This window comes from Hyperolius riggenbachi, chromosome 4 (assembly GCF_040937935.1).
Source record: "Hyperolius riggenbachi isolate aHypRig1 chromosome 4, aHypRig1.pri, whole genome shotgun sequence".
Taxonomy (NCBI): Eukaryota; Metazoa; Chordata; class Amphibia; order Anura; family Hyperoliidae; genus Hyperolius; species Hyperolius riggenbachi.
Window position 1 is genome coordinate 416,289,004 of NC_090649.1, and position 24,817 is coordinate 416,313,820.

Genomic DNA, 24,817 nt, shown 5'->3' on the forward strand with positions numbered 1-24,817 from the left:
TGGAATTATGTTTTTACCAAAACAAATCTCCCCATAAGGAGTGTGCAGTTGGTGGCGTGGGGTTGGTGTGAGCGTAGTTACTTATTTACTAAGGCCTTGTTTCCACTTAGTGCGCTTCTGTCCACTTTTTATCAGCACATCAATGTTACAGATTGATACATGTTGCTGAAAAGCGGACAGAAGCGCATAGATGGAAACGAGGCCTAAGGGGTGCTTCTCCTTGGGCCATGGGAGCCTCCATCTTCTCGACAGAACCAATTGCAACTGCCACAGCTTGCTGGTGAAATCGTATGTGACCGCCATAATGGATGCTGGGAGTTGTAGTTCATGGATGCGAGCACAGAGATGTTCTCGCATCCTTGCTATACATTTCCGGGAAGTTCATAATCCACTACAGCTGCAGTTGATCCATGGAGAAGATGGCAGCTCCCTTACAGATGGGTGGACAGAGGAGCAACAACCCTTGGGTAAGAAATTACACTCACCCCAACTTTGCCCCTGCCCCACCCCCACATGCCAAATTCTACATAAGGTTTGTGTTAAAAGAATGTATTCCAGGTGCAAAATTCACTTTAAATAACATCGTTGTCTGATTACATTATTTATTCTCCTGCAATTTGTTAGTATGGGTCATGAAATAATATTAAAAACGACCTATGAATATACAGTAAATACAATATTCTTTAAACGAAATAAAAACATGGAAACTTGGTTTATTGTGTTAATACAGCAGTAATGTGTTCACAGTGTGTCGGTTCTAAATCTTCTTGATCTGTAACCACTCAATAGATAGGAAGTCTGCATACATCTGCATACTGCATATACGCTGCAAGCATCACTACACACTAATGAAGGGAATTCATATAGTGGAGAAAAAAAATCATATGGATACTTTTTTTTCCCCATCTGCTGAAAACCTGACATACAGTTAATATGGTCCAGTGGAAAATGAACCTGGAGCGTAAAAGACAAAATTGTAATGTAAAAAAAAAAAAAAAAAAACTGGGCTCATTCAGGTGTGATGTTTTCTTGCATACATTTTTCCTCCCTTGACCCATGATATTCGACTGCATATAGGCTAAAGAAAATGATCTCACACAGAAGCGTGATGTCCTTTACTGTCAGGGGCTGTTGCTGTTTTAAATGGAGAAAAGGCACAATGCATGAAGAAGGAAAATTAAAGTGTATTCATTTTAGAAATTAGATACAGTGTCAGGAGACAGAAAATAGCTAAGGTCTGAAAAATTGAGAAACGGCCTTGTGCACAGTCAGTTCAATGAACTTCTGACCGCAGCCATTTCTATGGTAGCTTTCTATTGACGATATTCTGAAGAAACCATAACACATTGCGGTAGGGAATGGTAAAAGTAATTATGTTGCATTTATTCACTCTGTTCTATTTATGGGTCAAAGAGGATTTATGATTTAAATAGAAATTCCTTATGTGCTTGAATTGTGTGACCTCTACTGCCAATTTATTGTTTATGGTATTCAATGGACTGAATGGTAGCCATTCGCATTCATTGGGCAGCCAATTAGTCTGTATAGATTGACTAAATGGTGCTGAAGTCATCCTGGTTTTGAGTGTGTGTATCTGTATATGTTAGTGAGGATCATAATGGGCTAATTTTACTTTTGTGAAACTGAAAGATGCCATAGAAATGGCTGCGGTCAGAACTTTATAAGAAAATAATGCAAAGTCTCAGAGAAAGCAGTAATTTTCATCCATGAGTTAACCCTTTAAAGAGAACCAGAGACGAAGCACCCTCATGTATTTTACTACTTTTATCAGTGGGAACATGACAGTAAACACCTACCCTGCTTTTAGTTTCATCCTTCTCTGCTAAATCTGCCTTTTATCAGCTGTGATAAGAATCCCTGACTGAGCATTCAGTCTAGGTTTGACCTGGAAACATCATAGCAGAGTCAGTCTTCTGTGAAGTCTTTTCAAGCCCAAGCCCGCCCCCTCCTGGCTCAGCTTTCCTGCTTTGCATACTCAGAGCTCTGATGACATGGGAGGGGCTGCTCTGCTGAGAAAGAAGCTCTGAAACAGACAAGTGTGGCTGCTGAATCCAAAAACAATAAGGATAAGGCACTCCACGGGCTTCAAACTTGTGTTTGTTTTATTCAGAGCATGGACACATACATGTTACGGGTCACCTGACCCTTCCTCAAGTGTACCACCCACAACACCAACTTCCCCTTTTAAAGGACCACCCCACAGGAAGTCACACCCAAGTGAAACATTACATCATCACAAATACTGAACTATATACAATTTCATAATTCCTATACAGGGAACTACTATACCGTCTACCCTGCAAAGATTAGTGGAGGGGTCATCAATATTCCCGCAGCATTTTTAAACACACCAAATCAATCTAATTTCCTTACTCAATCCACTTCTCTACGTAGCAGTACCTTTTCTCTGTCTCCCCCTCTGCGTAAAGGGGGGACAGAATCTAAGACCATCCATCTCAACTGGGAAGCCGAATGTCCAGCCTGAACAAAATGTCGGCCCACCGGGACATTCTGCTTCTCAATCCCCTTTTCCAAATTTTTGCGGACTTCAGCAATGCTTCGCTTGTGCTCTTGAATGCGCACCTTCACATTGCGGGTTGTCGCCCCCACATAAACAAATCCACAAAGACATTTCAATGCGTAAACCGCAAATGTTGTGTCACAATTGTAACTCCCTTTTACGGGTACTCTATGACCAGTATTCGGATGAGACAGATATTCACCCCGTACGATGCCAGAACAACAATTACAGGAATAGCATGGATGGGTACCCTTGCGCCCCTCCAACACTGGTGGTTTATCAAAAACCCGCTTGCACACATGATTGGCAATGGTTCTGCCTCTTTTGTATGCAAACAGGGGATATTCTTTAAACAATTTTCCGCATTCGGCATCCCTCTGTAAAATGGGCCAGAATTTGCAGGCTATCCCTCTTATCCTCCTGGACAAGTGTGGCTGCTGTGTAATCGGTGTGCACTGTGCAGTTTCATTCCTATGAGAGACACTTCTTACAGGCAACCACACAGCATACCAGAATATTAAAGCACACAGAGGAAAGGCTGCAGCAGCAGCCCTGCTTGTTTCATAGAGCCTAGACAGCACATCCAGAACAACTCATAAACCGAAAGCAGAAGAGATAAGACAAAGACAAGACAAATAACATTTATATTGCGCTTTTCTCCTTGCGGACTCAAAGCGCCAGAGCAGAGCAGCAGCCACTAGGGCGCGCTCTATTGGCAGTAGCAGTGTAAGGGAGACTTACCAAAGGTCTCCTACTGAATTAGTGCTGGCTTACTGAACAGGCATAGCCGAGATTCGAACCCTGGTCTCCTGTGTCAGAGGCAGAGCCCTTAACCATTACACCATCAGCCAAGATATGAGCCAGCGGCCATATTGGATTTTTCCTGGAGCAATAAAGGATTAAAAAAAATTCAAAAAGGCACACCAGTGCGGCAAATTTTTCAGGTAAAGCATTTATTCTTTACAAGCTATCGACTGATATGTTTATTTTTTTATTTTTATTGAAACATTCATCTTTGGTTCACTTTAAAGGACTTATGAGGCCTGTTTTGTAAAAAAAAACATAAAAAAAGTTAGATACCTGTGTCTGTTTGTAAGGCACGGAGGACGCTGTCCGCGCCCTCCGTGCCATTCCGCCGGGTCCCCGCTGCACAATATCCCCCCGAAGGTCCCCCGACCGCGTGGCCCGGGTCGGGCTCTCCATCCCGTACAAAGATGGCGGCCGGAGGTGGCCGCGGCTGTGCAGTACGCATAGCCGCGAGTGCGGCTGCGCAGCTCTAAGGCCAACCCCCCGATCACGTAACAGTAGTGTGGATCAGGGGGTTGGCCTTAGAGCTGCGCAGCCGCACTCGTGGCTATGCGTACTGCGCAGCCGCGGCCACCTCCGGCCGCCATCTTTGTACAGGCTGGAGTGCCCGACCCGGGCCGCGCGGTCGGGGGACGTTCGGGGGGATATTGTGCAGCGAGGACCCGGCGGAATGAGGGCGCGTATGGCGTCCTTCGTGCCTTACAAACAGACACAGGTATCTAACTTTTTTAATGTTTTTTTTTTACAAAACAGGCCTCGTAAGTCCTTTAACAGCCAATTTATTTGGAGGCTTGCAAGTGCTCCAGGCCAATTTATTTCAGCACATTTTTTTTATTTCTTCTTCTATTTAGTACAGCTGTAATGTGTATTTATGGCCACTTGTCACTAGGGGGCTGTATGAGACAGTAAAAGAGGACTTCTGCTTTCAGTTTCTATGTTTTCTGCTTGGAGAGAGAGATCAAAGCAAGCCAAGAATTTACAGCACAACGAGTTCTGTCGGCTGAAGACAAAAGCAGTGCATTATCTTATAGTGAGATAACTTGTTTCTGTCTGCTAACAGGTTAATAGAGAATTACACCAAAGCAAAATATCACAAAAAATCTGAAAAAAAAAACCATGAAAAACTGTCAATGTGCTATAAAATTATTTTTGAAGGCATTTTTCTGGAATGTCAAATTATTTTTGTGAAAATTAATGTGAAAAGAATAATGGCATTTTTGATCATCACTGGTTGCAACTTCAGAGGCTCAGAGCAGTAACCCCGAGCTGGATCCATGGGAGTTGTGTAATGTGCAGGGTTGCCGTGGATCTATCTAGCGGTATGGTTTTAAGGGTTTCAAAGTTTGTTAAAAAAAAATGCTCCCCTTATAAACAATAAAATCTGGAAATAATCATACCGCTAGGGAGATTAGGTGATAACTATATACCCACCTAAAAAGTAATTATAAAAATGTTACATATTTACCTAAGAAGAGGGAAGGCCCTGGATCCTATAGAGCAGTGTTTCTCAACATTTTATTTGGTATGTAATTCTGTACACACCAAGTACCCCCTAGCATAGTAAAAATTATTGCAAGTACCCCTTGACAAATATATATTTAATTGTAGTACATTACAATTGGTTCTAAACAGTTTACAAACATTTACTATTGCTTTTAACCTTCCTGGCGGTAACCCCGAACGTAGTTCGGGGTAAGCCGCACAGGAGATTTTCTCCGGCCCTGCTGGACCGATTTTCTTAATTTTTTTTTTGCTGGACGCAGCTAGCACTTTGCTAGCTGCGCCAGCACACTGATCGCCGCCGGCCTGCGCCCGATCGCCGCTATCCGTTGCGGCGCGCGGGCCCCCCCCAGACCCCGTGCGCTGCCTGGCCAATCAGTGCCAGGCAGCGCCGAGGGGTGGATCGGGACTCCCAATGACGTCACGACGTCGCTGACGTCGGTGACGTCATCCCGCTCCGTCGCCATGGCGACGGGGGAAGCCCTCCAGGAAATCCCGTTCTTTGAACGGGATTTCCTGATCGGAGATCGCCGAAGGGCTCGCTACATGATTTTAAAAAAAAAAACTGCCGCGCTGCCTCCTGGCGGAATTTTTCATACCGCCAGGAGGGTTAATTAGCTAAAATTCTAATTTAGTGTTTTTTTATTTATAATTTTCTAAATCTCTAAATTTGTTATTCTTGGTTAAGTATATCAAGCCTGAGTACCCCCTGGAACCCTCAGAAGTACCCCCTGGGGTACACATACCACACATTGAGAACCCATGCTATAGAGCCATTCCTGGCCCTATCTCGGTCCCCTCGTTCCACTGCCGAGCCCCCGTGTCAGTGATCCAACTTTATTGTAGAGGAAGCTTTCGGAACTGCTTGAAAGGCTTCTGAAGTACTCAGGTCTTGAAGATAAGAGGCTCCAATCTTGCGCACATGCGAGTGCAGTATGAAGCTGCTCATCTTTGGAAGTACTCCAAGACCAGAGTACATCCAAAGCCTTCCAAATGGACCCGAAAATGCAGCCAAAGGGAGACTTAAGCGGAGGCCTTGTAGTGAAATGAGGAAGGCAAGAGAGGACCAGAAAGGCTTTATAAGATTCAGATCCTTCTCTCTTTTTAGGTGAGTATGTAACTATTGTTATAGGTAGGTACAGTTATCCTTTAGCAACATATCTCTGTGAAGGTCCTTTTTTGTTCTTGTTAGGGTTTATACATAAATAAGAAGGTATCTTCAACTGGGAATATTTTGTGTAGTAAAAAAACAATTCATCACACTAAGGCCCATATGCAATTAACATTTTCACCTGACTTTTCTCCTGGGGGTGATATTTTTAAACTTGTCAATAAAATGCCTTTTAAGCTACCAGAAAGCAAGAAAACACACAAAATCATTTTGATAGTACTTTTCCACCTACTTTTCAGTACTTTTTCAGTTGAAAAGTGCTTGAAAGGTATTTTAAATTGAAGATAAAAAAGTATCTCCTAGGAAAAAAAGGAAATGCATATGACCCCTACTGTGCAGTAGTGTTGGGCGAACACCTGGATGTTCGGGTTCGGGAAAGTTCGCCGAACATGACCGCGATGTTCGGCATGTTCGGGCCGAACCCCGAACTCCCCGAACATCCCGCTTTTGGGGGCCCTATGGGGTCGCAGGCATAAGGGGGGAGCATGCCCCGATTGCGGGGGGGGTCGGAAATTCCCCCCACCCCCTCCGCTAACGCTCCCCCCTCTGCCCGCTTCCCCATACAAAAGTTTAAGGAAAGTACCGGTGGTAGTGGATGGCCTGGCAGTGGCACTGTGGAGTGAGGAGGAGGAGTCCGGAGAGTGACGCGTTGAAGGAGGCCAGGCAGCGGGCGGTTCAGCGGTAGTACCCTTGTGGTACTTCCGCCCTTTCTCTGACCTCACGCCTGCTGCCCGGCCTCCCTCAACGCGTCACTCTCCGGACTCCTCCTCCTCACTCCACAGTGCCACTGCCAGGCCATCCACTACCACCGGTACTTTCCTTAAACTTTTGTATGGGGAAGCGGGCAGAGGGGGGAGCGCTAGCGGAGGGGGTGGGGGGAATTTCCGACCCCCCGCGATCGGGGCATGCTCCCCCCTTATGCCTGCGACCCCATAGGGGGGCCGTATTCGGCCGAACAGGGCCCTGTTCGGCTGAACAGGGGCCCCGTTCGGCCAGGTTCGGCCAGGAATTGAGCCGTTCGGGGGAACGCGAACAGTTTGGCCGAACACCACCAGGTGTTCGGCCGAACTCGAACATCACCCGAACAGGGTGATGTTCTGCAGAACCCGAACAGTGGCGAACACTGTTCGCCCAACACTACTGTGCAGTGTTTTCAGTTCTTAGGAAGTGAAGGAAATACCTGCACATGGATGGACATGTATTTCACTCTCTCCAGCCAACCATTTGTCTCTTTACTGAAACCCAATCTGCAGATGTTGTATGTATTACGTTGTACCTTCAATCACAGCACTAGGGCAATATTGCATTTCTTGTGGCCCGGTTGAAATACATTTTTCTTGTTACTTTAGATCTTGAAATTTTAATGTGCACATTGCTGAGAGTGTCCTCTCTCTTGCTGTCTAATTATTTAACATTCATCCTTGTAAAAAGTGCCCCTATGAGGTATTCCTTCCAGAAGGGGAAGCCTCTGGAGGATCACGTGCCCGTTTCAGCACTGGGATCCCCAAAAAGCCCCTTGTGGACCAGCTTGATCCATGGCTGAGACCCCCGAAATGTGGCCACAGTGTACACGTGCACTAGCACGGATCTGCTCTGATGTAAAAAAAAGCTGAGCCCAATACAGTCCATGCTACTGTGCACAGCTGAGCCATCAGCGCCTGTTCAGTAGCACAGCCACAGACCCGATTAGGCTTGGCCTTTCTACTGGAACACAAGCAGGTTGTACCACTGTGCATGTGCAGAGCTGCCATGCTTCAGTGGTCTCTGCCTGGATCAAGCCAGTGCCGGAGGATGGGGGAAGCCTTTAGGATCCAGAGCCTTCCCCCTCCCGAGGTAAATATCCATTTTGGGGGATTTCAAACCTCACACATTTAAGTTATAGGATTTCTGTATCTAATCTTTAGTCTGAGAATAAACTCCTGTATCAATAATTCTGTTTCCTTCTATTAGATTTAGTCCGATAAATTCTTTGGTGTCTCTTGACATAAAGTTACAGTAAATCAGTGAATAAAGCTGTGATAAATAGAAAACTGAAAATAGGGAGCAACGGGAACCACAAAAAAAGCTGAGTTCACTCTCACTTTTAGTTTAGAGGACTTGTTTAGAGTTTTGGTGAGATCATAAAATGGGGATTTTTTGGTTTGAAATTCAACAGCATTGTTTGTCAATGATAAATGGTGTCAAAGGTTTCAGCATATGTTGTAGTTGTAAATAAACACAGTGTTTTTTTTTCCAATATAGATCTAAATAAAAATACAGCATGTGGTCTCCAGGGTGTGCTATAGCCTAAAGTAAAAGGTTGTGCATATATGTTATAGTAGTCTAAAAGTAAGAGACACACCTGGTATCTGTTCCTGTTTCTCACAAAAAGTAACCATCATCAAAGAGTTTTAATGTCATACATATTTTTACATTTTGTTACAATAAATAGAGTAAATGAAAATTAGTTGAATTTCCAGAGCATTGAATTTAGATGTATGAAAGCCAGTGCAATTTAGTTCGTATTTTTCCATAAAACATGTCAGTTATTGTCAGCAAACTCAGTCTCCATTAGACTACACAAAGTACCACATGAAGATTTCAAGAATTTAGTTTAATAGCAGCATATCTACTGTTCATAATTTGTCATTGCACATCTAATGAAACATAAATGACCTCTGCTTTAGGAGCAATTCAATAGAAACGTCTTTTCTTTGGCCCCGAAGCATTCTAAAGTGATTGTCCAATTGTTCCTTTTTATTCGCTGTAAGCACATTCGAACAATTGCCGCATGTAAGCTCTCCATACTGTACAAGGTCTCTTGTTCTTGTAAAATGAATAGCTTCATCAAACAAAAAGAAAGTCTACACAAGTGTCATATATAATAAGAAGCTTAGAACTTCAACAAAAATGGTAATAAATAAATGAAACACTGAATAAACAACTTCATCTTAAGCGGCAATTCCATATATTTGTTAAAAGGGTATTCTGCACAGATAGTAAACACTGTTGCTTAAATGCAACTCAGCACCACATAACTAAAACATATACACCCCCCCAAGGGAGGTTGATCAATAATGTGGGCCATTGGGGGGTTAACAGGCATTATTTACCTTCAGGAGGCATCTCCCTTGCCCCATCTGTATGCACTGCCCCACCTTCTTTAGCTAGACCAGATGTTACAGTTTCAAGCTCTTGTGGATTTTGTGGATTTCTAGACACCACAATGTATGCCGGAAGATGTAGTCCTTCAATGTGAGTACATCTCCCAGGCAGGCGATGTACTCACATTGAATAACTACATCTCCAAGCCAGGAGATGTACTCACATTGAAGAACTACATCTCCCGGCCAGGAGATGTACTCACATTGAAGAACTACATCTCCCGGCCAGGAGATGTACTCACATTGAAGAACTACATCTCCCGGCCAGGAGATGTACTCACATTGAAGAACTACATCTCCCAGCCAAGAGATGTACTCACATTGAAGAACTGCATCTCCCGGCAAGGAGATGTACTCACATTGAAGAACTACATCTCCCAGCCAAGAGATGTACTCACATTGAAGAACTACATCTCCCGGCCAGGAGATGTACTCACACTGAAGGACTACATCTCCTGTCATGCATTTTGGTGGCCGGGCACACACAATACAGTGCAGGAGCTTAGAACTGTCACAGCTGCAGGTCTGGCTGAAGAAGATGGTGGAGCGCATACAGACAGGGGTCTAGGGTGCAGCCCTCCAAAGGTAAGTAATGCCTATCACCCACAGGTTCATTTTCTACACAGTATATTATTTACTTTAATAGGTGCCCACATTCCTTTAAACAGACAGTCCAGTCGTTTTGCAAGCAGTTCGGCCAAATAGGTTAAATTATTCAGGATTTGGGAGGCATTAAATCCACATACCAAAAAAACAAAAACAACATCAAAAACTATGGTTTATTCAATCATCTCGAGAGCAATAACAGAAGATAACAACAATAACAAAAATATGGCATGGGAAGCCCACTGTGGGCCTGATTCACAAAGCAGTGCAAATTGCGCGCGCAAAAGTCCGCGATCACGCGAATCGCAGCACTTTGCGCGCGCAAGAGTCCGCAAAAAGTTTGCACCGCTCTGTGAATCAGGCCCTAAATGTCTGTGGAACATGTTGCTACTTAAAACAAACAAAGAGAAAATCCTGGAATAATGTGTAATGTGGTGGGATCACCCAATTGCAAGTGGCAATATGAGAAAGATGCAAATTCTTTAGCTTACAACTTTGTGGGCAGTTGCGTAGGGATCATCATAGCTGACCTAGTGGCTGCTATGGGACCAATAGTCACTGGGGGCCCCATGTGTGGGGCAAAATGGGGCACAGAGGCAGGCCTCGTAGAGAACCACAGCACCCCCTTTACACAAAATACAGAGTATCTGCAGCAGAACAAAGGAGAAGGGACTCACCTGTCCAGACTCCACCAGTGATCTGCAGTCTCCTGGCATCCACATCTCCATTACTGCAGCACCATCTCCCTTCCCATTACCATTATGTGAAGAGAGAGGGCACTCTAGTTATAGAGACGGAGATGCCAGGAGAAGATAGATAGTCTGTATCCTTAGGATACAACTATAGAAGATTAGATAAGGCAATTATCTAATACAAGTATCTTACAGCAGCATGTCTGTACCTTTACCATAAAAGGCTAAAGTAGTACGCATATAACAGTCCATATACTTAACCAAATAAAAAAAAAGGGCAATAAGAAGTAAGAAAGCGAAAAAAAAGTAGAAAGAAAAGGAACAGCGAGACTGGATGTCCAGGTGTTCAGTGGGGTATAAATCTATGTACTGTATTAACAATAGAACAATTTTGAGGGTTAACAGTGTTGTCAGATTAAGTGGCGGAGCTCCCCATAAATAGTTGGTATAGTATGGGGACTATGTAGCTTTAAAGCATGGTAGCGTATGTTCTTGGATTGCCTATTAGATTGGATTTTTCTATCAACAAATAATGCTTGGCTTATTATAGACTGAAGTAGATCGAAGCTCAAGGAACTCTTCTTCTAATAGGTCGCAATAACCTGTTTTGTGGCAATAAAAACATCTGTAAGCAATATATATATATATATATATATATATATATATATATATATATATATATACCACTGCATAAGAACCTTGGAACTGGTTTCTAGATTAGATGCACTTGTAGAACTTGTTGCCGTGTGTTTCCATAACTTCATCCCAATCTAAGGTTGTACCAAGGTTTGACTCCCATTTATTGATAAAAGAAGGTTTAGAGATCACAGATTGTTAAGCCTGATACACACATCTAATTTTTAATGCCCAATTATTGGTAAATTTTATCACTTCCATGTAGTATGAGAGCTTACCTGCACAATCTGTTCAATCGATTCATAGTATTTGAAATATGTTGGCTCCTATACTACATGGAGGTGGTAAAATTGGTCAGTGATTGGCCAATGAAAATTGAAAGTGCCATGGTTTGCATTTCAGCTATTCACGCTGCAAAATACTGTTGCTCTTACGGCTGTACTGCTCTGCAATCACTGCAGCCCACTCACTGTGCTGTCACAATGGCAGCATTGGCTCCTGGCCCCATGATAACTGTAAGCCATTTTTGTGTTTGTTTGTTTTTTTAAGTCTCTTGTCCACTAACTTGTGTATTATTTTTTAACATGTGCCTGAAATGACTTGTGACGTGATGAGATAAACATAGCTACTTAGAATACTAGTCCCAGTAAATGTCTAATATTGCTTTCTTGTTTTCCAGTATAGCAAAAGTAAAAAAAAATTGTTGTCTATGCATAAGAGCTTGTTTAACAGATTGTAAACAGGTTTCCTGAAAAGTAAACATAAGTTAAAAAGCTGAAAAACTGTGAGATAAGGCTTGTGATAAGGTTTTAGTGCAAGGAAGCTAAAATGGCCATTGCTTCTCTTTCTTGTTTAGTTTAAGGCAGAGTGTAGATTTTAAACAGTAGATGTGACAGTCTGATGCGATCTTACAAATTAAGCCATTAAACTGAAAAGAAAAATCTATGTTACTAATGTTTTATTTGCCATTGGTACTACACATATGATTAACTATCTTATAAGTTTATTTTCACTTCAGGCTCAATTTAATCAACAGTAACACAACGTTTTGACAAACCAGACAGACCCTTTTTATTATAGAATGGACTGTGTGACTAAAAATACACACACCACGTTTTGTGCTTTAAAAATAAAAATAAAAACAAGTTGTAATAATAAGCAAAAGCATCTATGTTAAATTTGGCAGTCAAGAAAATACATAGTCATGACAAATGCCTTTTTCACAAAACGATCATCATCTATAAAATTGTTGAAAAAGACCACTATCACGAAAAATTGTAAAATTAAAAATACATGTAAACACATACAAATAAGAACTAAATTTCTTCCAGAGTAAAATGAGCCATAAATTGCTTTTCTCCTATGTTGCTGTCACTTACAGTAGGTAGTAGAAATCTGACAGAACTGACAGGTTTTAAACTATTCCATCTCTTCATGGGGGATACTCAGCAAGGCTTTAATTTTTTATAAAGACGCTTCCTGAAAAGAATTTATACAATAATGCTGGCCTGCCTCCCTGCTCGCTGCACACTTTTTTTGACAGTTGGACAGAGCAACTGCCATTTGCTAAGTCCTTTTGAAACGAAATAAAACCCTGAGAATCCCCCATGAAGAGATGGGCTAGACCAAAACCTGTCGGTTCCGTCGAATTTCTCTTACCACCTGTAAGTGACAGCAACACAGGAGAAAAGTAATTTATGGCTCATTTTACTCTGGAAGAAATGTACTTCTTATTTGTATGTTTACATGTAATTTAAATTTTACCATTTTTCGCGATAGTGTTCCTTTAAATACTTAATGACCACTCCACGCCAATTGGCATGTATGCGACGGCAGCCCCAGGACCACTCAACACCAATTGGCGTAAAGTCCTGAGATGGAGATTGCAAGGGATCGCGCGCGCCGATGCGCACGCATCCCCACTTGAATGACGGAGCTTAGCTCCGGCATCAGCCTCCCAGTGGAGATCGCCGATAGGAGGCTGTTAGGCGGAGAAATTACCATCTATTTACATTGTGCAGCGCTGCGATCTACAGCAGCGCTGTAGTGGGGACAGCCATGTGACATGGCTGTCCCCCTGGGAGGCACGAGAGCGATCAGCTCTTCATTTGTTTAGTCAACACCGACTTGTACTTCTACACCATATGTACTTATGCATGCCAGATGTATCTGTCAATCATGGCTACTTTTAGCTATTACATAGGCATGTTCATAGCTTCACATGATGATCTATACAGGTAGTTAAAAGCTTTACTGTGCATTGCTGGTAAATGCCTGACCTGACATGCTGCTGTTGCAAAATGAGTAATGAACAGAAAGAGTTGTTACAAATCAGCTGTAAAGTATAAATACCTACCAGATACTGCAAATGCTGTAAAACATGCCCCAAAACAGTATTACAAAAATGAAAGAAAATTATTCTTCCTGTTACCTCCGGTCCTGAGCACAACACCAAACTAACTAGGTAGACTAACAGGCTTCATATGTTTGGTGGCTGTAAAATTTCTGCCATTTGAAGGTTCAAGATACGGTTAATTATTAAATGATCACAGGCACCCCTTAGGAAACGTGTCACCACAAATTGGGTGTCTGAAATCCATGCTATATGTCTGCCCATATAACGTAACTAAGGTGGAGCATCCCCAGCAACTAAGGGGGGCCCAGAGGTGTGTGTGGGTGGGGGGGCCACTACTAACCTTCCATTTGTCTGATATGGAGGGTTTTTGTGGCTACACATGTTATGGGTGTGAAGATCCTGATGGCCACACTTGTTTTATGAACCTTGTAAGATGGACCCCCAGGCTGTGAGGGTCACCAAAGGGAGGCACGGGAAGGGTTGTGAACATTAAAGGGCCCATCAAAGTTTTGCTGGGGGGCCCCCATGATTTGTAGTCATGCCCCTGCTCCTTACTTTGGGAATATCCAAATGCATTTTCACATGAATATTGCAGATGTATAAATCCTACTCAGAAACAAATTCATGTCTACCAAAACATGAACAAACATGAACATAAACAACAAAAAGGATAATAAGGGAAATAAAATGTAGACAATTAATTTTTTAGACCATGCTTACCTTGACTTTTAAGTAAAGATTATATTGAACTTGTGCCTCACAGAATAATTGAACTTTTCACACTTTGTTTTGTTTAAATGCATTTTGATTCAAATGTGCCTGTTTTTGCATGGCCAAGTATCTGAATATATACTTACATAGAGAACAACAACACTTTCTGGCACATTTTCTCCAATGCTAATGCACTACAAGTGAATGGTACCGAGGTCGAATTTCAGTTGTGAACTCCCCAGGCCAGCTTAATGGTGCTGTGAATGAGACCGTAGATTGTGTTCAGTTCCCAATGCAGAACGTAGAATAAAAGACATGATATAGCCAGTTGAAAAGGAAAGAAAAAAAAACGTTTCATGGCTTACAAAGGAAAGGTTTCTGTAAAAATAACAAAACAGGTTCCCTGTTCCAGATCTTCCAAAAATATATTAGTGACAGGTAAAATAAGCAACATTGATTATCTCATTATATTGCCATCTGTCTATGGGTGGGCAATAGCAGGCAGCAAGTGAACAGTCAGAAAACAATGTATTGGTGTTAAGGTGTAATGACTTTGACAAAAGCCAAATTATGATAACTTGTTGACTGGGTAAAAGTATGTCCAGATTAGATCTTATAGGGTGTACCAGGCATGCAGTAGTTAGTGCCCGTTAAAAGTGGTTCAAGAAAGGAAAACCAGTAAACCAATATTAGGGTAATAGGTGTCCAAAGCATAATAATATCACTCTCTCACAATGCTCATGAAATGCAGCACTTAAATGTTTGCCTATGGAAGTCCATGTTCATGTTCTGGGGGATACCTGCTTGAGGGAATCTTTGACCATCCCTGAGAAATGAGCCTACGAATGTGTGTCTTCTCCTGTGTTGGAAAGACTGCCTTCATCAGACACCAAAAGACCAAAATGATATTTAAATAAGAATTGGAACTTTCTGCAAATAAAACAACATCTCCAGGTGTACTAGAAGCACTATTTTAGAGGGAGGGCTACACCCGAGGGGAACATCTTTTAGGGCAGCAATCTCAGAAACAAAAAAGTGAAACCAAGAGCCAGTATAGGGTAGTAACACCTAGATGTAAAGGGGGATAAAGTAAATTCATGTACTAACAAAGATGGGTCACCATATGCAGCGACCACATAAAATGCAGGTGGGGAGAATGAAACCAACTCTACTTATATCTAAGGATTAAAGGTAACAACCCTCCAGGAAGGATAGGCAAATGGTTAAATAGGAAAATAAATAAAATAACAAAAATTGTTTAAAAATGGGAGGTGAGGGTGGACTTACCTCACCACAAAAGACAACAACTCCCATTCTACTGGATTTTTCTTTATTTAAGTAATACTCGAATACACAGACACCTACACTGGGAAACCTATGACCTACCTAGATGACCTACACAGATGAGTAGACCTCTTGATGAGAGCCTGGCCTGCATCTGGGCTGGCCATATTGCCTTCATTCCAGGATAAAATATAGCTTTTAATGCAGAACATTAGAAATTAAGTAGGTTTACATCATGTACACCATAAATGGTCAAGTGCAGGTAGTGTAGTGTTCAGCAGCACTTAGCATAGCTCTTCATTTATGTAGCAGAGTGTGTTAGCTTTCCTCTAAACCAGTAAGGAAATTTGTGTTTACATGTGAGGTTTATCTCACTGATACTTCACTAGTAGTTTTTGTAGCACTGCAATTTTGAGTTTCCCTCATGGCATTTCAAGTACTCTCTATGGGCTTGATTCACAAAGCGGTGCTAACTGTTAGCACGCCTGTGAAAACCCCCTTGGCACGTCTAAACAAGCTTTTCGTGCATAAAACTTTACGCACGCAAAACTTTATGCGCGTAAAACTTTATGCGCGTACTGCACATAGCGCAGGGCGCTCCGCGCGAAGTGCCCAATAAAGTCTATGGGACTTAGCGCGCGTAAAACTTTGCGCGTGCAAAGTTAGCGCGCAATCTGATTGAGAAATCCGGTGCTAACCTACTTAGCACCCTGGTAAGCGCGTCTAAAGACTTTAGACGTGCTAAGTAGGTTAGCAGTGCACCGCTTTGTGAATCAAGCCCTATGAGGTTTATGCATGTCTACAGTATATATGTTGAAATCCTACATAGTTTTTAAAGGTCCTCAACAAAAGATATATTTTATCTTTTCAATAGGGCTTTCTTTGATCACGCAGTGATCAAGTTTAAGTTATTATTCCCTTGGCTACCTTGGGACTAGTTCTTGTTACTAAGTCAGTAATCAACAGATATCTCTAAATATCTCCATTGGAGATATTATAATTTGTAAGTGATCCAACATATCTGAATTGGATTTTTAAAAAGTAGCCTTCTATTCAGTGGGAAAAGTGTGCCTTGGCCATATTATTTATAACATCATATTATACTATAGGTGAGGTTGTTTTAAGATAGAAGTTACGTAATTGTAGTCTCAGGCAGGGTTAATAAACTCAGCATGTCATGAGTTTATGAAATAAATGTAAAAACTCAAAAAACTGCTGTAAATCCTGCAACTGTAATAACACAAGCATTATTTTAAACACCTTTAACCTCCTGAGCGTTACGCCACCCAGGAGGTGATGAAACTTTGTGCCCCCTCCCCCGGCTGAATAAATGTGCTGTAATACTTGCCAAACCTTCTGCTAGCACTAGGCTAGCTAGTAAATGATCCCCGCCGCTCCCCGGTTTATACATTACCCCGCCTGGATCCAGCGATCGGCGCAGCCCCCCAGGACAGCTCCGGTCTTCACTATGGGGAGGATCGCACATCAGGTCAGTGATGTCATGACGTCATGCGCAAACCCGATCCTCCCTATACACTACCCTCCTGGATCCAGGGTGGTAGTGTATAAACGGGGGGATTGCGGGGAATCGCAGGGGAGCAGAGGGTGCAGGACACATTTACTAGCTAGCCTAGTGCTAGCAGGTTTTGCAGGTATTACAGCACATTTATTCAGCTGGGGGCACTCAGGAGGACAGATAGCAGTATGCCCGACACAGTGTCGGGCATACCGCTAAGGAGATCAGTGGTGCTCAGCAGAGCTCAAATATTCGAGTAGCTCGAATATTCGAGCTCTTTTTCAGCTATTCGAGCTCGGTATTCGAGCTCCGAATAGCTGTAGCTATTCGAATGGGCTATTCGAGTACACTCGAATAGCCCATTCACTATTCGAGCTATTTGAGCAAACCGGCGCTATTCGAGCTCGGTACCGAGCTCAAATAGCGTCATAGCCCAGATTGATGTCCTTAGAGCCAATCAGAGGGCTCCCAGGCCCTCTGACGGCAGCCAATCACAGAGGGGGACCCTGGCCAGCCCCTACCCTATAAATAGCGGCCGCCATGTTAGGTTTCTCCATGCTTGCCTGAGACTTGTACAGAGAGAGAGTTGCTCCTTTGTGCTTTGGCTTAGCAAGAGCTCTATTGTGGTCATTTACCTAGCGTTTTTGCTCACATACACCTCCTATACACACCTATATTGTTGTTAGTTAGTTAGACATTGTATTTTAGTTAGTAGCTTTTGTGTTACATAGAGAGAGACTCAGACAGCTGCTGCACGCTTACAGCTTTAGGCCTCAGGGCCTGCCTGTGTGGGCAGCTGTTCTCTCCTGTCCTCTGTTTATTTCTCTCATCTATACCAGTATTTCTGCTGTCCTTTACTACTGATTGTATTAGTATTGTAGTTATATACTGTAACTGTACTAGGACACTCACTGTCACTGTTCATAGGCTACTAGCTGCTCCTGCGTGTGTGCACTCACTGTCTGTGTAGTGTGTACACACTACACACACTCTATTTCCTTCTGATAACTGATTGCTTATTGTAATTAGTTAGTTGTACTTACTGTTACTACTTACTGTACTAGGAGTCTAGGACACTCAGTCACTGTTCATAGGCTACTAGCTCCTGCGTGTGTGCACTCACTGTCTGTGTAGTGTGTACACACACTACACACACTCTATTTCCTTCTGATAACTGATTGCTTATTGTAATTAGTTAGTTGTACTTACTGTTACTACTTACTCTTACTGTACTAGGAGTCTAGGACACTCAGTCACTGTTCATAGGCTACTAGCTCCTGCGTGTGTGCACTCACTGTCTGTGTACACACACTACACACACTCTATTTCCTTCTGATAACTGATTGATTATTGTAATTAGTTAGTTGTACTTACTGTTACTACTTACTCTTACTGTACTAGGAGTCTAGGACACTCAGTCACTGTTCATAGGCTACTAGCTCCTGCGTGTGTGCACTCACTGTCTGTGTACACACACTACACACACTCTATTTCCTTCTGATAACTGATTGATTATTGTAATTAGTTAGTTGTACTTACTGTTACTACTTACTCTTACTGTACTAGGAGTCTAGGACACTCAGTCACTGTTCATAGGCTACTAGCTCCTGCGTGTGTGCACTCACTGTCTGTGTACACACACTACACACACTCTATTTCCTTCTGATAACTGATTGATTATTGTAATTAGTTAGTTGTACTTACTGTTACTACTTACTCTTACTGTACTAGGAGTCTAGGACACTCAGTCACTGTTCATAGGCTACTAGCTCCTGCGTGTGTGCACTCACTGTCTGTGTACACACACTACACACACTCTATTTCCTTCTGATAACTGATTGATTATTGTAATTAGTTAGTTGTACTTACTGTTACTACTTACTCTTACTGTACTAGGAGTCTAGGACACTCAGTCACTGTTCATAGGCTACTAGCTCCTGCGTGTGTGCACTCACTGTCTGTGTACACACACTACACACACTCTATTTCCTTCTGATAACTGATTGATTATTGTAATTAGTTAGTTGTACTTACTGTTACTACTTACTCTTACTGTACTAGGAGTCTAGGACACTCAGTCACTGTTCATAGGCTACTAGCTCCTGCGTGTGTGCACTCACTGTCTGTGTACACACACTACACACACTCTATTTCCTTCTGATAACTGATTGATTATTGTAATTAGTTAGTTGTACTTACTGACTGTTACTACTTACTTACTGTACTAGGGACACTCACTCAGTCACTGTTCATAGGCTAGCTCCTGCGCGTGTTTGCGCGTGCGTGCACTCACTGTCTGTAGTGTACACACACTAAATTTACTTGTGATTACTACTGATTATTGTAACTGCTAGTTGTACTTCCTGACTGTTACTACTTACTTACTGTACTAGGGACACTCACTCAGTCACCTCACCCACCAACCCACTCCATTAAAGTACCCCACTTTTCACCCGCCCTTTTAAAAAACTTTTGTCTATACGCCCAAAACATCGAAGATGTCTGGAAGTGGCAGCCAGCGCGGTTTGGGCAAGGGGAAGGGCAGCAAGGGAATCAGGAGGAGAGGGAGCAGCATTGTGGCAGGCCGCGGCTGCGCCACCATGCACAGTTCCGCAGCAGCAGCAGCAGCATCAGTGGCTAACATTCCTCCCATAGCCACTGGCCGTGGACGCCTTGGGTGCCGCCCAGCAGGAGCATCTGCAACTCACGCTGCAGAGACACAGCAGCAGCAGCGTGTAGCACCTGCTCCGATTTTCCTCCAGCCGGGTCGGAAACGTCCCATTGAGGAAAAGCATGCAGACACTGTGGTGCAACTGATGACGGAGGATGAGCAGCCCGCCATCAGCTCTGCATCCGAGGCCTCCACCCTCACCACCACCACCACCACCACCCCTGTTTGCAGCAGCCGCCCAGCAGGGCCTGGGGAGGAGGCCAGTTCACCGTCAGTCGCCGACCTGTCACTCAGCAGTCTTTTTACCCCAGGCACCATCAGGGTATTGTCTGCTGTTGTTGGCGATTTTGAGGAGGAGATGCTGATGGGCACTTTGGGGGATGAGGGATTGGACAGCAAGACTGTGGCGACAGTCAAGCAGCCCATCCATGCATCAGGAGAGGAGTTTGGGGGGTCATCATCCCAGCAGGACATGTTTCAGGAGGGGGAGGATGATGATGACCCGGTGACAGACAGAGACTGGGTGCCACCACCTCCAGGGGATGTCGTCCTCAGCAGCTCTGAGGAGGAGGAGGAGGATGCTCTTGTGGGCCTTGCAAGGAGGCGCATCATTGCAAGCATTGGCAGCAGTAGGCAGGTCCCACAGCCTGCTGGTGTCTCAGGCTCAGCAGCAGCAGCAGCAGCATCTGCCAGTACCACCACCAGCCGCACCCAAGCCCCCCCCCCCCCCCAACCACCACAGGGAGACAGGCAGCAGCGCTTCCATGCCGTAGGGGGATGTTTCTGTCACCAATCTGGCGATATTTCACCATGCCCACCGTGTACAGCAAGTACGCCACTTGCAACCACTGTCAGCGGAAGTTGAGCAGAGGTGCAGACCCCTTAAAGTTCAGCACCAGCTCGCTCATCAGCCACCTTGCTGCGAAACATTTCCACCAGCATGAGGAGTTCCAGAGGCTGAAGGCATCTGGTGCTGGCAGTGGCACCACACCCATCACTGCACAGCCTTCAGCAGCAGCAGCAGCAGCAACAGCAGCCACCCGCCCTCCTGCTCCTCCAGCAGCACCAGCAGGAGTGCGGAAACGCACTGCTCCTCCCCCCTCTGCAACTCCTCCCGCCGACACTGAGGCCTGTTCTGGCAGCCAGTCCTCAGTGGCCTCCTCTGCTGTGTCTGCTGATTCCCGTGCCAGCAAAAGGCCACGCCAGAGCCTTTTGAGCGAGTCCTTCCAGGGGGTGGTTAGGGCTCTGCCTCCCAGCAGCCGTCGCGTGTGGCAGCTGAACGGCTTGCTGGCACGGGCCATGTGCTCCCAACTCCTGCCGTACACGCTCGTGCAGGAGGGGAGCGACATTCGTGCGCTGCTTGCTTGCGCAGCCCCAGACTGGCAGCTCCCCAGCAGACACTTTTTCTCCCGCAAGGCCATTCCTGCACTGCACCGCTTTGTGATGGCCAATGTGGAGCGAGGGCTGGAGCACGCGGTTGGTGAAAGGATCCACGTCACCATGGACTCCTGGAGCAGCCGCTTCGGGACAGGCCGCTACCTGTCCTTCACTGTCCACTGGGTCAGCTTGGTGGAAGGGGGTGAGGATGGGAGAGCAGCAGCGGGCACAGCAGCAGCAGCAACACAGTGGGTGGTGCCACCCCGCAGGGTCAGGGGAACTGCAGCAGGTTCCTCCGATCCTCTGCCATCCTCCGGCACACCTGGCCAAACCCCCCGCCTCAGCAGCAGCGTGAAGGCCCGCCACTGCCAAGCGCTGCTGCACTTGGTCAGCCTTGGGAAGACCAAGCTGACGGCAACCCATGTGTTGGCCAAACTCCAGGAGCAGGAGAGGATTTGGCTGACCCCCAGAGGCCTCAGAGTCGGAGAGGTGGTGGCCGACAATGGGGCCAATCTGGTTAGACAGGGGAAAACTGACCCACATCCCCTGTCTTGCCCACGTGCTGAACCTGGTGGTGCAAAAGTTCTTGCGCACCTACCAGGGGATGGGCAAACTGCTGGAAACGGCAAGGAACGTTGTGCGTCACTTCCGGCGCTCGGCTGCAGCCTGTGCGAGCCTGGAAGACGTGCAAAAGGAGCTGGAGCTGCCACGCCATCGGCTGATCCTTGACGTTCCGACTCGCTGGAACTCCACCCTGGCGATGTTGGAGCGTCTGGTTGAACAGAAGCACGCTGTCAACCAGTACCTTGCCCTGGCCACTGTTTCCGCCGCTCAGAGAAGGGACAAGACCAGCAACATCCCGTCCATCGTCCCCGATGATGACTGGAGGCACATGCAGCAGGTGTGCTTAGTGCTGGCTCCCTTTCTGCAGGCCACTAACATGGTGAGCAGGGACCATGCTATGGTCTGCGAGTGGGTGCCCCTGGTTTGTCTGCTGAACAGGGCCCTCGATGCTTTGCTGGAACAGGGAGCAGCAGCCTTGGACCAGCAGGAGCGGCAAGCAGCTGCACAGTCCACCTCTGAGGGGGAGGAGGAGGAGGACTTGGTGGAGGTCCCTGACCTTGCTGCTGATGAGGGGGAGCAGCACAGTGCAGCTGAGTTGGTGCGGGGGTGGAGAGAGGATGAGGCTGACGAGGCAGAGGAGGAGGAGGAGGATGAGGACAGCAGCACTGCCGTCGATGTGCCAGCAGACGTGGCCCGCCTCTTCCCAATGGCAGCGCACATGCTGAGGTGCCTGCGCAGGGACCCCAGGGTGATCCAGATGAAGCAGAGGGAGGACATCTGGATCAGCATGATGTTGGACCCACACCTCAAGGGGAAGTTGAGCCAGTTCCTGCCGCCTGCAGGAGGAGACCCAGCGCAACAAATAAGGAGCTTGCAGCAGGCCCTTGTTGAGCGCTTGGAGGAAGCCTTCCCCCAGCCTTCCACCCCCACTGTCCAGCAGCCAGCACAGAGGCAGCAGCAGGTGCCTGCATCCAGCAGCAAGCGCCCCACAGACCTGCTGTCTCTCAGCCACGAGCTCTACAGGACTGTAGAGGCTCCGGTAGCTGTGACTAGAGAGGAGGTGCATGCAGCAGCATCCTCCTCCGGTCACAGCCAGCGCCTGACCCGCATGGTGGCTGACTACATGGGGTCCTACAGCGGGCTTGACAGCGATGCCCCTGTTGATCCCATGGAGTATTGGGTCAAGCGCCTGGAGATCTGGAGCGAGCTGGCGCAGTACGCCCTGGAAGTGCTGTCCTGCCCCCCTTCCAGCGTGCTGTCCGAGCGCTGCTTCAGTGCAGCTGGTGGCGTGGTCACCGAGAAACGCTCACGTCTGTCTCACAAGTCTGTGGACAGACTGACGTTTCTCAAGATGAACCAGGCGTGGGTGGAAGGCGAGTTCCTGGCCCCTGTTGTCGGCGAGAGGGGGACATGAACTGGCTGCCGGAACTTAGAACCATCGTTAATGTGCCTTACCACCCTTTACCACCTCCTGGCTCCTGCTCACTAAGCCAGCCTGGTTCACTTTGACTATTACGTCGCCTGCAGCCACACATTTTACACCTACAGTGGGCTGCTGTGTACTGCCCTTCTGCTGTCTGTCTGTGTTTCCCACTGCCAGGGTACACAGAATTACCTTCTGCTGCCACTCTGCCACCAGCTATTACGTCAAACAATAGCTATATTGGTTGTAAAACCAAAACTAAAAAAACCATTAAAAAAAAAAAAGGTTTAATTTTTCTGAGGTGCCCGGGTTGAAAACTGTGTTGTCCCAGTTGTGTATTGGACACGATGTGGGCTGCACGACCGCTGTCTGGGACCTCCTGTTGTGTTTATTTACAGCCCTGGTATCACCGCTAGGTACCAGGGCTATTATGTCACGCTGCCTACCTGCTGCCACACTCACACTGCTCCTCCTCCATTCCTCCTCCTGCTGCTGCTGCTGTCTGTCTGTGTTTCCCACTGCCAGGGTACACAGAATTACCTTCTGCTGCCACTATGCCACCAGCTATTACGTCAAACAATAGCTGCTCACATAATTACTCCTCCATTCCTCCTGCTGCTGCTGCTGTCTGTCTGTGTTTCCCACTGCCAGGGTACACAGAATTACCTTCTGCTGCCACTCTGCCACCAGCTATTACGCCAAATAATAGCTATATCTGTGTAATTGGTTGTAAAACCAAAACCAAAAAACCATAAAAAAAAAAAGGTTTAATTTTTCTGAGGTGCCCGGGTTGAAAACGGTGTTGTCCCAGTTGTGTATTGGACACGATGTGGGCTGCACGACCGCTGTCTGGGACCTCCTGTTGTGTTTATTTACAGCCCTGGTATCACCGCTAGGTACCAGGGCTATTATGTCACGCTGCCTGCCTCATTGACTGCCTGCTGCCACACACTCATCCTCCTTCTCCTGCTGCTGAATTTTCCTCCTGCTGTCTGTGTGTTTCCACTGCCAGGGAGCACATACAATGGCGCTTCCAACATGCGTGCGCCCACCAGCTATTTGTTACGCTCAAAAATAGCTGCATTTCTTTAAAAAAAAAATGGAAAGAGAAATAAGTGAAGAAGAAGAAGACGATATAGAAAAAGGAGAAGGAGAAGAAGAAGAAGAAGAAGAAGAAGAAGAAGAAGAAGAAGAAGAAGAAGAAGAAGAAGAAGAAGAAGAAGAAGAAGAAGAAGAAGAAGATGAAGAAGATGAAGAAGAAGAAGAAGAAGAAGATGATGAAGAAGATGATGAAGAAGAAGAAGATGAAGAAGATGAAGAAGAAGAAGAAGATGAAGAAGATGAAGAAGAAGAAGATGAAGAAGATGAAGAAGATGAAGAAGATGAAGAAGAAGAAGATGAAGAAGAAGAAGATGAAGAAGAAGATGAAGAAGAAGAAGAAGATGAAGAAGAAGAAGATGAAGAAGAAGATGAAGAAGATGAAGAAGAAGAAGATGAAGAAGAAGAAGATGAAGAAGAAGATGAAGAAGAAGAAGAAGAAGAAGATGAAGAAGAAGAAGAAGATGAAGAAGAAGAAGAAGAAGAAGAAGATGAAGAAGAAGATGAAGAAGATGAAGAAGATGAAGAAGATGAAGAAGATGAAGAAGAAGATGAAGAAGAAGATGAAGAAGATGAAGAAGAAGAAGAAGAAGAAGAAGAAGAAGAAGAAGAAGAAGAAGAAGAAGAAGAAGAAGAAGAAGAAGAAGAAGAAGAAGAAGAAGAAGAAGAAGAAGAAGAAGAAGAAGAAGATGAAGAAGAAGAAGAAGATGAAGAAGATGA